The sequence below is a fragment of the Triturus cristatus genome, chromosome 1_1 (assembly GCF_964204655.1).
Source record: "Triturus cristatus chromosome 1_1, aTriCri1.1, whole genome shotgun sequence".
Taxonomy (NCBI): Eukaryota; Metazoa; Chordata; class Amphibia; order Caudata; family Salamandridae; genus Triturus; species Triturus cristatus.
In genome coordinates, this window is record NC_140579.1 from 679,331,000 (window position 1) to 679,344,598 (window position 13,599).

General features: G+C 43.2%; 1 pseudogene across 1 annotated transcript in view; it reads right to left on the reverse strand.

Annotated features, from left to right (window-relative positions):
* The window catches only part of LOC146870879 (proto-oncogene Mas-like), a 62,103-nt pseudogene extending 49,792 nt beyond the window's left edge, over positions 1–12,311 (reverse strand). The window contains exon 1 of the transcript XR_014979793.1: positions 12,199–12,311. The product of XR_014979793.1 is annotated as a proto-oncogene Mas-like (transcript). The remainder of the gene's footprint in view (positions 1–12,198) is intronic.
* Positions 12,312–13,599: the final 1,288 nt, after the last annotated feature.

Sequence of the window (13,599 nt, forward strand, 5' to 3'; positions counted from 1 at the left end):
GCTCCCAGTGAAGCTCCTGCCCACAGTGCTGTTTTCCCTGCTTTTTGCCTAGTGTCTGCAAAGGAGTTTTAGTTTCTGCAGCCTGCCTATGATTGCGAACTGCCCAGGGCACAAGTCCTAAAGAAGCATTTGTAATGCAATGGGGCTCAGATTTCTGAAAGTTAGAGCTTTTGGCGTTAAAAATGGCAATATATTTTACTTTTGTTGTTTTTATTTGCAGTGGAGTGATTATATCTGTATAGCGCTATTGCCATTTGTATGACCTCGCGGTGCTGAGGAACCAGAAAATGAGAAGTAGGTTATGAGGAAGTGGAGACAATAAAGAGTAATATGCTGCCTGGAAAAAAAAAAGTTACAATATCCAGGAACAAGCATTGTTAATGCATCGATTTCGCCTGTGATGAATAATGAGCCTGTTTTAATCAATCACATCTGGGAAGAAGGAGAGTACTCCCTGACAAGTAACACAGAAGTGGAGACAATGTGGTGCAGCAGCCCAAACTTCTAAGTCAAGAGCTGGGGGGGCGCGGTTTGAGTCTCACCGGAGCAACATCCTGTAATTCTGGGAAAATCACTTAGGGGCATATTATCAAGGACGGCGTTAAAACTATCGCCGCTTTATCGGCAGAAAACTGCCGCTAAAGCGACGATAATGGGCTTGATAATATGCCACAGAGAATTCCAATAGAAGCCCATGTTGACACCAGAACATGCGCTTCTATGGAAATTCATAAGGGCATATTATCAAGTCCATTATCGCCGCTTTAGCGGCAGTTTTCTGCCGATAAAGCGGCGATAATTTTAACGCCAGACCATGATAATATGCCCCTTAATCTCTTCATAAATATGCTGCTAGACGAAAAAGCAAAAAGAGATAAAAATGTATTAAAAAATTGTTCCTTCAAAGTGGATGTTAACAGTATTTCGGCTATGGGAATCTGATAAGAGAAGCAGACGAGGAGCAAGCACTGGTAAATGCAGGAACATATGCTACAGGCGAAACCTAAAAAGCAATGCAAGATTAAGTAAAGCATGTGAAATGTAAGCAGAGCAACATAGTTACCTGAACACGTTTACACTTCTTATTTAGAAATCAATGAGTGCTTTTGCCTGAAAAGTAAAGGACATGACTACAGGGCCCGACGAAAGACTTCAGGGACCAGCATGCACCGTTAAAAGCCAACAAAAAAGCTAATCATGCCAATTACGAGAAGTGAGTGTGAAAAGAGCAACAAGTGAGATGAAAAGTGAGACTAGCTCAAGCCCCAACCAGTGACCCAAATGTGATAAGAATAATCGGTAATGCAATGAGACAATGGGTTCACATCAACAAACATTGCAGTTAACGAAAAGTCCATAAACAAAATGAAACGACACTGGGGACTTTGATAATGTGGAACTGTAAAAAAATAATTGCTAAATATAGTGCCAAAATAAAACTTTAAGACAGGATAATTTGGGACAACCCCTATTGTCAGGAGCACGAAATACCTGAGCAAATGAGCACTCCATTAACCGGTGCACATGGAATGACGCGGTGCTTTCCAAGGTGCGTTAACCGAAATGTTAATGTTCACACGTGTGTACAATTAAGAGAACAAAGTGATTTGAGGAGCCATCTGTAAGTAATCTGTGGCATAAATGCGAGATCCTAAAAAAAAAAAAAAAACAGACCCAAATAAAGTGTAGATATGAAAACTAACGCAGCTATGAAAAATGCATAATGCTAACTTCCTTGATTTTCCAAAACAAAATATTTAGCATGCTGAGGATTAAGATACAAATGCCCGTAAACCGAAATTAACAAAGCACAAAAGGAATCTGAAAATTAAACAAGATGTTATTCAATGGTATTTAGGTGTGAGACACAACACCCGATTTTTTGAAGGACGGCAGCAATGAGGGGAGGGAAGGGGTGCGAGCAAGGAGGTAACAGATGGCCAAAGTTGGCCAACAAAAACAAATAATGACTGAAATCACAAGCAGCGGCACAAAAAGGACGGCAGCAATGATGGGCGAGAGGGGGTGCGAGCGATGAAGAAACAGATGGCCAGAGCTGGCCAACCAAAAGAAACAATCGATGATGGCCCATGGAGGGAACCAAGCACCAAAAGGCAGAACAGATGAACACCACTGACTAACCAAAGTAAAGGAATTTCGAAAGGCAGGCCAACCAGCCAGCCAGAAGCGCTGGGCGTGTTGAGAAACCCATAGACTAAATACAACATGCCTCGCAGAGGAATTTTGAAAGGCAGGCCAACCAGAAGCGCTGGGCGTGATGAGAAGCCCATAGACTGAAGACAACATGCCTCGCTGAGCAGCAAATGCGCTGCCCAGGCTCGACCCGAAAATGGCACAAATCGCACTGCAAAAGTTGAATTCTTTCTACTGTCTCAAATCATGCCCAGTCAGGATGAGGCACCACTGTTACACTTTCTGTAAAATGGTCTAAACTAACGAACACAATTGAAAGCAGAGTTAACCTTAGAGCGGTAATGCATCATACAAGGTTATGACTTTTGTAGCAGAGCAAGTGGTCTCTGGCCATTTGGCCCTGTTAATAAACGTTCACATCAGGGAGAGAAAAACTATGGCTAGACTACTTTACTTTCCAACTCTAAATGAAACGAACACAGTTGACAAGCCAGGCATTAATACTCTCCATACCCTGTGTGTGTTTCCTGACTTAAAATAACTGATTCACATGTTTAGATCTGCTGTCCAGTCACTTCACATACAAATCTGTCATGATATTGCGTTAAGTACCCTGGGGCACAAAATGTCAGACACACAATTCCGATCACCTCTTCGGCTTCATTTTAGTAAAAAAACAACAAACGCCACTAGTTACAGCTATGTTGCTACAGATTGTCCCAGGCGCCACCCTGCTATATGCGCTACAGTGCAGCCAGAACAGACTGTATTCCCCCAATGGAGGAGATTACCTCTATTAATCTTAAACCACAGACATCTCCTAGCAGTCAGGCACATGCCTGACTGCTAGGTGAACAGCTCAACTGGTGAACAGCTCATCTGAAGGCCTAGTTCAGCCTGGACCAAATCCAACAGCTTTAAGAATGCCTAGAAGTGTGGACAAGACGTGGTGTGCCCCAATCTGAAGACTGAAATCCTTGTGAAAGCTCACTGAGTGTGCGGTGGCATAATAATGGCCTCGGCTGCGCAAACTCAGGCCAGCTCACCATTTTGTTTGTAAGTATACGTATTTTTAGCAAAGACAAGTCATTGCAGGCTGCCATTTCAACTTTTCCTGAAATCAATACTATTTAAGTAATTGTTTGAGTTGAGCATAACTTACTTCCTTTTTTAAAAAGAAGCAGTCTCAAATATAACCAAGGAATTAAAGACCAGGTTAAAGTATATGATAACCTGTTACTTGCAAACCAAAGGAAGCAGTAGTCATGGCTTGCAGCACTGTCAATTGTCCATGAGTCATTCCTCGCGCAGGAAGCAGGCATGTGAACAGGGCAATCTGAAGCCAAGCCCGCCGAGTCTCTTATAGGTCTTGAAAATGTCATGTCATAGGTCTTGACAATGTCATGTGAGGCGGAGGATAGCCAATGGAAGAGGGAGTAAGCTCTGTGATGTGATGTGACTCGCACAGATTTAATGTTAATGTTAATGTTATCGACACTTATAAAGCGCACTATCACTCTACGGGTACCCTGGCGCTTATGATACGTATGCCCAACTGATCAACAGATGATATAGATAGGCAGTGAGCGATGTAGGCAGAAAAGGACTAAAAAAACAAAAGGAATCATGCTCTAGGATAGAGCCATGTCCTTTATTCTTTTCCTGAACCGAAGTAGGTCTTCTAACTGTCTGATATCAGTTGGGAGTTTGTTCCAGAGCTGTGCTGCTGCAGTGCTAAAGGCCCTACCTCCTGGTTTTGTTCTTCTGGGCACTTTCACCAATTTGGCAGAAGAAGAAAGAAGGCTCCGGGTAGGAACATAATATACAAATGTATTCTGCATTGGTTTAGGTCCAGCATCATGCAGAGCTTTAAAGACAATACAGAGTGACTTAAATTGTATCCTTTGCGATACTGGGAGCCAATGCAGCGCCGAAAGAGTCTGAGAGGCAGATGAGCATCGTGGCCTTCTCAAGGCTAACCTAGCCGCCATTATCTGGATTCTCTGGAGTCTCTCAATCAAATACCTTGGAGACTCCAGCAGCAAAGCATTACAATAATCCAGCCGGCTCAAGATAGTACTTCTTACTATCAGTGCTCTAGCCTGTGTTGGTAGCATCGGAAGAATCTTCCGGAGTACTCTAATAAGGCAGAAACAACTCTCAACTGTTGCGTTCACTTGAGTTTCTAAGCTCAGTTTGTCGTCAAACCTAACTTGCAGGTTACGTCTCTGAGGGTACCAGTGGGGTGGCCACAGGAATGGGCCAGAAATTGTTTGGAAATAAAAAATGAACTTTTCCGGCTGCACAACATAGGACTTCTGTCTTATCTGCATTAAATTGTAAAGAGTTCTCTCTCAGCCAGTGTCCAGTTTCCTGCATACATGCGTGGAAGTCTTCCAATGATATGGATTGGTCTCCCTCTAGAGACAGGACAAACTGTGTATCATCTGCATAGTTCACAAGATTAACGTTGTGAGCCCTTATGACGGCAACCAAAGGGATCATGTAAACATTAAACAGTATTGGACTAATCGCAGATCCCTGACGGACACTGTGCAGAATGTTAATAAGCTCAGGGAGAGCCACTGCCTGTTGCCTATTAGATAGGTAGGATTGAAACCACTTCAGTGCTTTCCCCTCTACCCCAACCTTTTCGAGCCTGGCCAGAAGGACCTCATGGTTAACCGCGTCAAATGCGGCAGACAGGTCAAGCAGAATCAGTATAGCTGATACTCCCCTGTCTGCCCGCATTCGAAGATCGTCCAACGCGGTCACCAGAGCAGTCTCCGTTCCATGTCCTGGCCAGAAATCAAATTGCACGTCCTCTAGTTTGTTGTTAGTTTCTAAGAACTCTTAATAAAGGGACGACCAGGAGAAACAATGAGTGAATACTCCAGGGGAGTGAACAACTTCAAAAAGAGGAGAGACAAGAAGCCCAATTACCCACTTGCAAGGCAGGATTTTTAAAAGACAACCGAATAGACCAATCCAGACCCATGGGAGGAGTCAGACCCCACAAAGTACATACAACAGTTATCTGACAGCGCCAGTGCTGTCTAGGCTTGACCTGAAAAGAAGTGGGGGACTAACCAAGTTAGGCAGTATGTAAGAAACCTAATGGCACGCGACATCACAGTGTGTGACATCATGGTACGTGACAATGCAATTGGCATTACTTGACTTGACATCAGATCTTAAGACCTCACACATATGTTTAAAGTCTATCATGAGTACATTTGAGCGCATTACAAAATGTAACAAATTAGATTTTCGCTTTGTGGTTGTGCCAAAAAAAGTGAGGCATCCCAGATGCAAAATCTGGTTCTCAACTTATACATTTACTTTTTAAAACCCTGCCACAAAGAAATACACAATGAGAAACATGGCAGTATATCTGTTCTGCTTGATTGATGGCAAATTCTGCATTTTAAAATATCTTATGGAGTTAAGACACTTGCTGCAGAGATCTCTGTGTGCAAAATACATCTCAGCTAATAGTAATAATTGTAAGATAACTCTGGAGGTTAAAATATTTGCTGGAGAGATCTGTGTTTTGTCTATTCCTAGTTTCGAATCAAAGTAGCACAGAGGGCAAACATGTCTCCTGCAAAGCACATTATGAAATATACAAATGACAGATTTTTATTTTTTTTAAATTATATTTTTATTTTTATTTTATGTAAATGGGTGAAGATTACAGGTTGAGTTGGGGTCATAATTTAAGATTAATATAGCTGGTCCTATGATTACACCAAGCTCCCTCACAAAAAAGGGATTGGTCGGGTGACCAAAGCGAGTGCGGTAAGCCGGGAGGCCCACAGATCGTTACAGCAGCTTCATAAGACCCGTAGACGCTTAAAAGGTGAGATGAGGACCAAAAAAAGAAAGAAAAAAAAAGATTACAGGTTTTAACACAGAGATCCTTTTATTACTTGCAGTTCATAAATTGTCACTGTCTTATGTAACACATCCTGCACATTGACTTACACAATTGTAAATCTATAAACTGTATGTGTGATGTAAAGGGCTCTGACACACTGCATTGGGATGAGTAGCCCCACAGTGTTATAAAATAAATAAAACAAAATAGTAGTATTTAAATTGATACATGTATAAATACTGGGACAGACCAACACATCTGACATTCCTACAGTGTATCCATATCTCTTATATTAAGAGACTGAACAAAGTCAAAAGCACGCCTCTCTTAAGTATGTGTGATGTGATAAGGTGTGAGCCTTTTTTCCCCTACATGTGAGGCTCCCAGTCAGGCTACTCCAACAAAAGGAGGCCTGATGGCCCCTTAACTTTGGCATTTTTATGGGCCCAGCTGGAATTTGATAAGCCCTCTCCCCGCCTACATGTTGCTGCTTCAAATGAAAGTAGACAAATTGCAGGCAGAATGTGTCCCAGTGTCTGAGAATTACACCCGTACAAGTTTAGCATATTTCAGTAGGGTCCAAACATTTGTCTGGGTAGACGGCATCCACTCTGTAAAAAGAGTGGGTAGACGCCATCTACCTGCGTGTACCCTCGACTTGTGCCCTGGAACTATCCCTGAGTTCCTAGGAGCTAGTTGCGGTGATGGTGAGGATCTGTAGATCCCTCTGCATTTATTTTATGTATTGAGTTTTATATAGCGCGAACATGACCCTTTCTGGTATCAAAGTGATGTAAATCAATAAAGCAAAAAGGTATACAGATAGTAGTATACAATTGTGAACGAACATTAGCAGTTGCTTTACTTTTCGCTTGAAGAGGGCGGTGAGGGGTTGCATCTGGTTTCAGGAGGAAGAGTTCCAAATTTTGAGGGTGATTACGGAGAAGGAATGCTTGCAGGTTTTCGCTTTTTATTTTAATTTGTATGGCTTCAGTAAAAGGGAGCCTGTGCTTCATACAATTCTATTCTCGCCTGGTAGGACAAGTTTCTAGGCCAGGTAAGTTGGAGTGTTGTGGTGAAGAGCTTTATGAGTCAAGCAGGCAATTGTTAGATGGGTTTTTACCTCACAGGATAGCCAGTTCAGTGCTCTGAGGTGATGTGATCCCATTTTTTTGAGCCAGTAATGATGTATCCCTACATTTGTGAACCAGCACCTTTGTTCTGGGGCTCATGGGAATCAGTGGCTATGGGGGGGGCAAGTCTTTGCAGCCAAAAGAGGGTGGAGCTCATATCGGAGCTGAGGTCTGCTGCCCGCCCAAAGTAGAACTCCCACCCTCGGGATTAAAACTACATTTGAGGTGTTAGGTGTGTGCTCGCCTCCCTCCACTGAATGATATGCACTCACACAGGGTTACTGGAGATCCAAGATTTCTTCAGGTGGGCACATGGCCAGACCTCATCACTCAGAGTGCTTTAGGCACCTGGTAATACATCATGGCACTGGTATACATCTGCTCACCAGCTCCTCGGCCTCAAGCCAGCTTCTAGCACTGAATGAACTCTTTGATGCCTCCTCATTGCCCTCTCCCTAATGAATGTGGGAAACGCTGATGAGGGAAGCTACTAACACTCTCACTACAAAGACTGTTTCTTGTGTCAAGGGATTTACACTGAACTACAGCTACCTACCGGCACCCGTTCTTAAATCTGGTGAAAGGAATCATACTAAGGGACAACACGCTAATCAGGTGAACTAGACTGTGATACGTCAGTCCCACTGCAGCTGGTGCACCGACCTGCTGCCTGGAAGCTCTGGCACCACCATTATCAATGGACTCAAAATGCTAATCAGCACAGATCTTGTCCTTTACCAAAAATATGTCTAAGCATGGACTCCCTGATACCGCTAAAACAATGTAAAAGTGGGCGTACTTCTGCCTCTGCAAAGTGGTTTTTGGGAGATTTGGCGCAAATGAAATCCAGCTGTAAGCATCTTGAGCGCTAATGGAGGAAGAGCTATAGGTATGAGAATAGACAGAAATATCTAGAGGCTTTGAAGCTTTACCATTGCCAGATCAGGAGAGTGCGGAGGGAATATTACACAGGGCAAATTGAACTAGCAAAAAATTCCACAAAGACCATCTTTCAGGTAGTGAAACAACTATCCTCCCTGGAATGTAAATTGATATGTAAATTGATACTTGTATAGCGCACTACTCACCCGCAAGGGTCTCAAGGCGCTTGTACGAATACCGCTGTGGAACCCATCCTGGCTTTCCCTGTGAGGCGTCCACTCCTGGGCACTCCCAAGGTGCGCTCCCTGCCTCTACGGACTATTGTAATAAGGTTGCCAACTATTTTACCAATAAGATTGCTAAGATTTAGGCCAACTTTCCAGAAAGTAGTAGGAGACATGCCCCCGTGCCTGGTTTGGAGACTTCATGGTCCGAGGATAAGTTTGCCCTCTGTCCTCTGGTGGATGACGATGTTCTCCGGCTGATGGAGGTGGTGAAATCTGGGTCACCTCTGGATCCGGTCCCTCCAAAATCTTTGCAACTAGGAAAGAAAATTATTGCTCCTGTTTTCACTTCGCTATTGAACCTGTCCTTTAGCACCGGGCAGGTCCCAGCAACTGGAAACATGCAACACTGGTCCCTCTGCTTAGAAAACCCTCATTGGATTAAAATTGCAGAGAAACATCTGAATGGCCATCTCTCAAAGTTTTTGGAAGAGAGGCGGATTCTTCATGATACCCAGTCCAGCTTTAGGCCTATGCACAGTACAGAGACCGCTCTCCTGCTGGCAGCCGAAGTGTTGAGGGCTGCGGCTGATGAAGGTCGGACCACTGCCTTGATTTTGCTGGACCTAAGCGCCGCATTCGAAACGGTGTCCCACGGCCTCCTACTTGAGAGGTTACGGGAAGTCGGGGTCGGAGGTGTCCCGTGGATTTGGCTGAAGAATTTTCTGGAAAATAGATCCTTTCAGGTCCTGCAACATCCTTTCAGCTTCAGAGTCTGTCCTTTAAACCAGCCCAACCCTGTTCAATATTTATATGCGCCCACTTGCAGATATTGTTCTGAAGCATGGAATTCAGCTGGTGTCATATGCTGATGACACTCAGCTAGTTGTGACCCTGGAACAGAAGGGACCTGGAAGGGCTGCCGATTTCAGAACCTGCCTGGGGGAACTTATGGACTGGATGAGACTGAGTTGTCTCCAGTTAAATGCAGGAAAGACAGAGGTGATGGTGGTTGGAAAACAGCCCTCTCTCTGGTCGCAGCATTGGTGGCCTGAAGCACTGGGAACCAGTCCAGTGCCGAAAGCCAAGGTGAAAAATTTGAGAGTGTGGTTCGACGAAAATCTCTCCTTCTCCTCGCAAATATCGGCTGTGGCTGGAACATGTTTTGGCATTTTGAAGATGCTACGTAAGATCTTGGACCTTCTCCCCCTGGATGCTAAAAGAACTATTGTACAGGTGTTGGTCACGTCTCGCCTTGATTATTGCAATGTGTTGTATCTAGGGGTGACTCCAAAAAATCTCAACATCTTGCAGAAGGTCCAAAATGCCGCAGCCCGGCTCATCCTGAATGTCCCTAGGAGGGCTTCGGCGGGAGAAGCTTTGAAGGAACTGCATTGGCTCCCATCCAGGCCAGAGTTACCTTTAAGGCCTTATGTCTCAATCACAGGATCCTTGGTGAAAGGGAGCCTCGTTTTCTACGGCCTCTCCTGACAGTCCACCAGCCTGCTCGTAATCTGAGGTCATTGGGCAGTGCCAGATTGATTGTGCCCAGGGTGCGGAATGCGCGGATTGGCGGAAGATCCTTTGGTTTCTTGGCAGCTAAGGCATGGAATGAGCTCCCAATGGATCTGAGGATAGCTGAGTCGGAGTCTCTGTTCCGCAAGAAATTGAAAACCTGGCTCTTCCGTCACCCCCCGGGAGGGCCAAAGTAGTAAGGTGCCATCTTGTGTAGATGTCCGCGTTTGTTGGCGGGCAGCTTGGGAGGGTGCTGGGATCCTTTTTGTCCTAGAGCGGGGACACTCCGGTTGGAGTAACCATTGCGCTTCATAAGCTTCCTAATAATAAGCATGGTCGGGAGGCAAAAGGCAGTTTTGACCAGTATGATGAAGAAAGCCCTGAACATTTGACTAGACTTAGCAGATAGATGGCTACTAGTCATGGAACACTTTCTAGACTGCCTGGACTCAGGCATGGACCTGGGGAAAGAGATGTGGTGCTAACAGAGACAGGCAACTGCCATGGAAGACCGTAACTGTTGGAACAATGTCCACTACAGGAGAATACCAGAGAGAATTGTAGTGTGGGTGCTGGGGGCCCGCACTGTGCTGCACAGAGCCACACACACACACGTACTTTGGTGGTGGTCTTTTTCTTAAAACACGCCTGGAGCCCCTGGCTATTTATTACCACATCTTGCCATACACCAGACACAACCACACAACTCACGTACTCAGAGGGGAATGGATTACAACCCCCTTGCGTCATAACCATAATGGTGTTGCCCAACATTTGCAACACTACATTCCTCCTTTACTAAGAGATGTTTAAGCATTTTAGTCAAACACATTACCATGTCACAGTATAACGATGCAAACATCATAGACTTGGACAAATATACAGTTCACCTTATTCACCTTCGCTTCTTCACCATGGAATGGATGCTGGTACTCACAAACACCAATACCTCCATCTGTCTCAAATCAGCCACATACAAAGTCATGGTATTTTTGAGACGGTGCTGGATGGGGTCACAGCAGGTACAGCCCTTGACTGCCTCTGACGGCAGAGTCCAGTGAGGGTCCATCACCACTCTCTACTTTGGTGGCGCTTGGGTCTCTGCCAGGGCTTTTGACAGGTGTCTTGGAGAGTGACCAGACAGGGCAGGAGAAGGGGTGGAGAACAGTACTTCTGAATAGGTATCCACTTTTCGGTTGCGACAGCTGTCCTCTCTGCTCTCGGACTGACTGTCAGTGGCTGCATCATCTTGTTGGTCGACAGACGGGGTCGTTGACATGGGTCTTTGAGGAACTCTTTTGAATTAGGAAACTGTTGTGATCTTGCATTCATTCCTTCATGGTGACATGTCATTGGAATGTGGAATGTACTGTGTGAGCTTGTAGCTCAGAGATTCCAGATGTTACTGTTACTCTGACTGCAGCAGCTGTGGCTAATAAACACACGTCTTGAAGTATCCTTGTCTGATGTCCTACATACCTTCATACTTCACTATAATTTGGCGACGATTTAGCCACAGCAAGGATCCACGCAAAAAGAAAAAATAAAGAGAAAGTTCAAGAAGAAAAGAAGAGATTCTACAGATGAAGACTTCGCATTAAAAGAGGGACAGGCTTGTATATCTTTAATATTTGTCGCAATTAAGCGATGAAATTTCTCCTCACAAGAATTGATTCATTAATTTAATATAAGACTTTCATTCACGCTTTTCAGCACACCAAACACCTTTAAAAACCAAAGGGGAAGGAAAAGTTTTATTTAAAACTGACTCAGCGGATTTAAAAATTAAGCAAGGGTTGGAGGGCTAACTCTTGTCACTGTGTTTGCCAAACAAGACTAATTCATACCTGGTAATGTGTAATTGACATCTTCGTATTTCAAACAGTTTCTGCCGAACGAGTATCTGTTGATGTCTTTCAACAGTGAATCGACGTGCAGGGAAAAGCTTTGTGAACCACGGTGTCAAATCATTTAAGAACTTGACACAGATCGTCAATTTAAAAAAAATATAACCTAATCAGCTGTGTGCAAGGCAGCTTTCCATTGTTAAGTTAAAAATAAACAAATCCTCGAAGTGCGAGGCAGGAAGCCATTGTCCAAAGCTAGTCAGAGTGCGCGCGAAGTCAAGCACGAAGCTCTCATCAGTGCCAATAAATCAAACTGTCTGTTTGTGTTCATTGAAGTGTGAAGGGAAATTCTAAAGTAAACACATTATCTAAATGCGCGTTGAATCAAGCATGAAAACATAATTGCCTGTGAAAGCCCAACGTCGTGTTGAAAGCTTACAGACTGCTTTGTACCTGCGTAGTCAAGTGAGGAATACAATTAACTCATGAAACTCCACGATCACAACACGAGCATTAATTTGTACTTAATGGAGTGAAAACCATTAAAGTAAACTTCCACTTACTGGAGTTGGCAGCCATTCGTTTGGGACAGACTGAGTTCATCCCCACGCTGTTTCTTGGTGAATAAAGCAAAATAAAGGAAATCGAGGAAGGACTAAACCTACCTGCAACAACTAGAATGCTGACTGAATTTACCCAAGGAAGCTAACAGGAAGCCACTATACATACAGTATTTTTAAAAAAAGGAAAGAGAAAACAACTTCAACATCATTTCTATTTGTAAAAGAAGAACAGAACAAAGAAGAAAAGAATTTATAAGAGGGACAACATTTAAATATTAATTTATTGTACTGATGTAATTTAAAAAAAAAAGTTTTGTTGAAGTATTTGTACGTCCGTGATGTGCACACGTTTCAATTCATTCCTTCATTTTTTTTTAAGTGAGGTGTTGAGGCTTTTCATTTAATAATTTGTGGCAATAGGTACATTTTTTTTCTGTTAAAAAAAAAAATATAGCATAAGTTTGAAAACTACATTCATCAAAGTTTAAACGTCATGGCAAATATGCAGAATGTTGATGCACCTCCACCATTTCTCCAAACACCGGGTGATCCCCCTGTGCCTTGGAGAAATTGGTATAGAGCTTTTACTAAATATTTAGGGGCAATTGGTGGAAATAGATATCGACCAGAACGGAAAAGGTTTTTGTTAGAACATAATCTAGGTTTCGTAGGTCAATCTATATATGAACATCTTCCACCGTATGTCATCCCCCATGACCAAGAAGACTTAGACTAATTTCAATTAGCAGTGAAAAAATTAGAAAAGCAATTTGATGTTCAGCCGAGTTTAATTGTTAATAGACATAAGTTCTTTACAAGAGAGCAATTGCAGGATGAGTCCATAGATACTTATGTTGCTGTTTTACGCATGTTAGCTGCAGAATGTGAATTTGAAACTTTTACAGACCAACTCATACGCGACCAAATAGTAGTACGTTGTTGGGACAAAAAAGTACAAGAAAAACTGCTCACCATGCGAAATCCAAATTTGATTGAAACAATTGATATAGTAAAAGGGATTGAGGTCTCAAGAAAAGCACTTAGAGAATTTACACGTAAAGAAACTAGTGGTGTGTCTGTGGTGAATGAAAGTAATGTTGCAAAGGCACATGAGAATGAAAGCACAGTTTCAAAACAAAATATTAGTGGCAAAAAATCTACAAAAAAGTGAATATAAAAAATAATTTTTTCTCCCAAAAGAATATTTGTTTTAGATGTGGTAATTCAAGGCATGGACTTAACGGGAGACCGTGCCCTGCAAGAAACGTAAAATATAAAATATGCAACAAAATTGGGCATTTAGCTAAGGTTTGTCAGACACCCAAAGATAGAATTAATTATGTACAAGATGGAGATGTGTATGATAGCTCAGAGGAAGAACAAAATTGCTCTAGAGGTGTC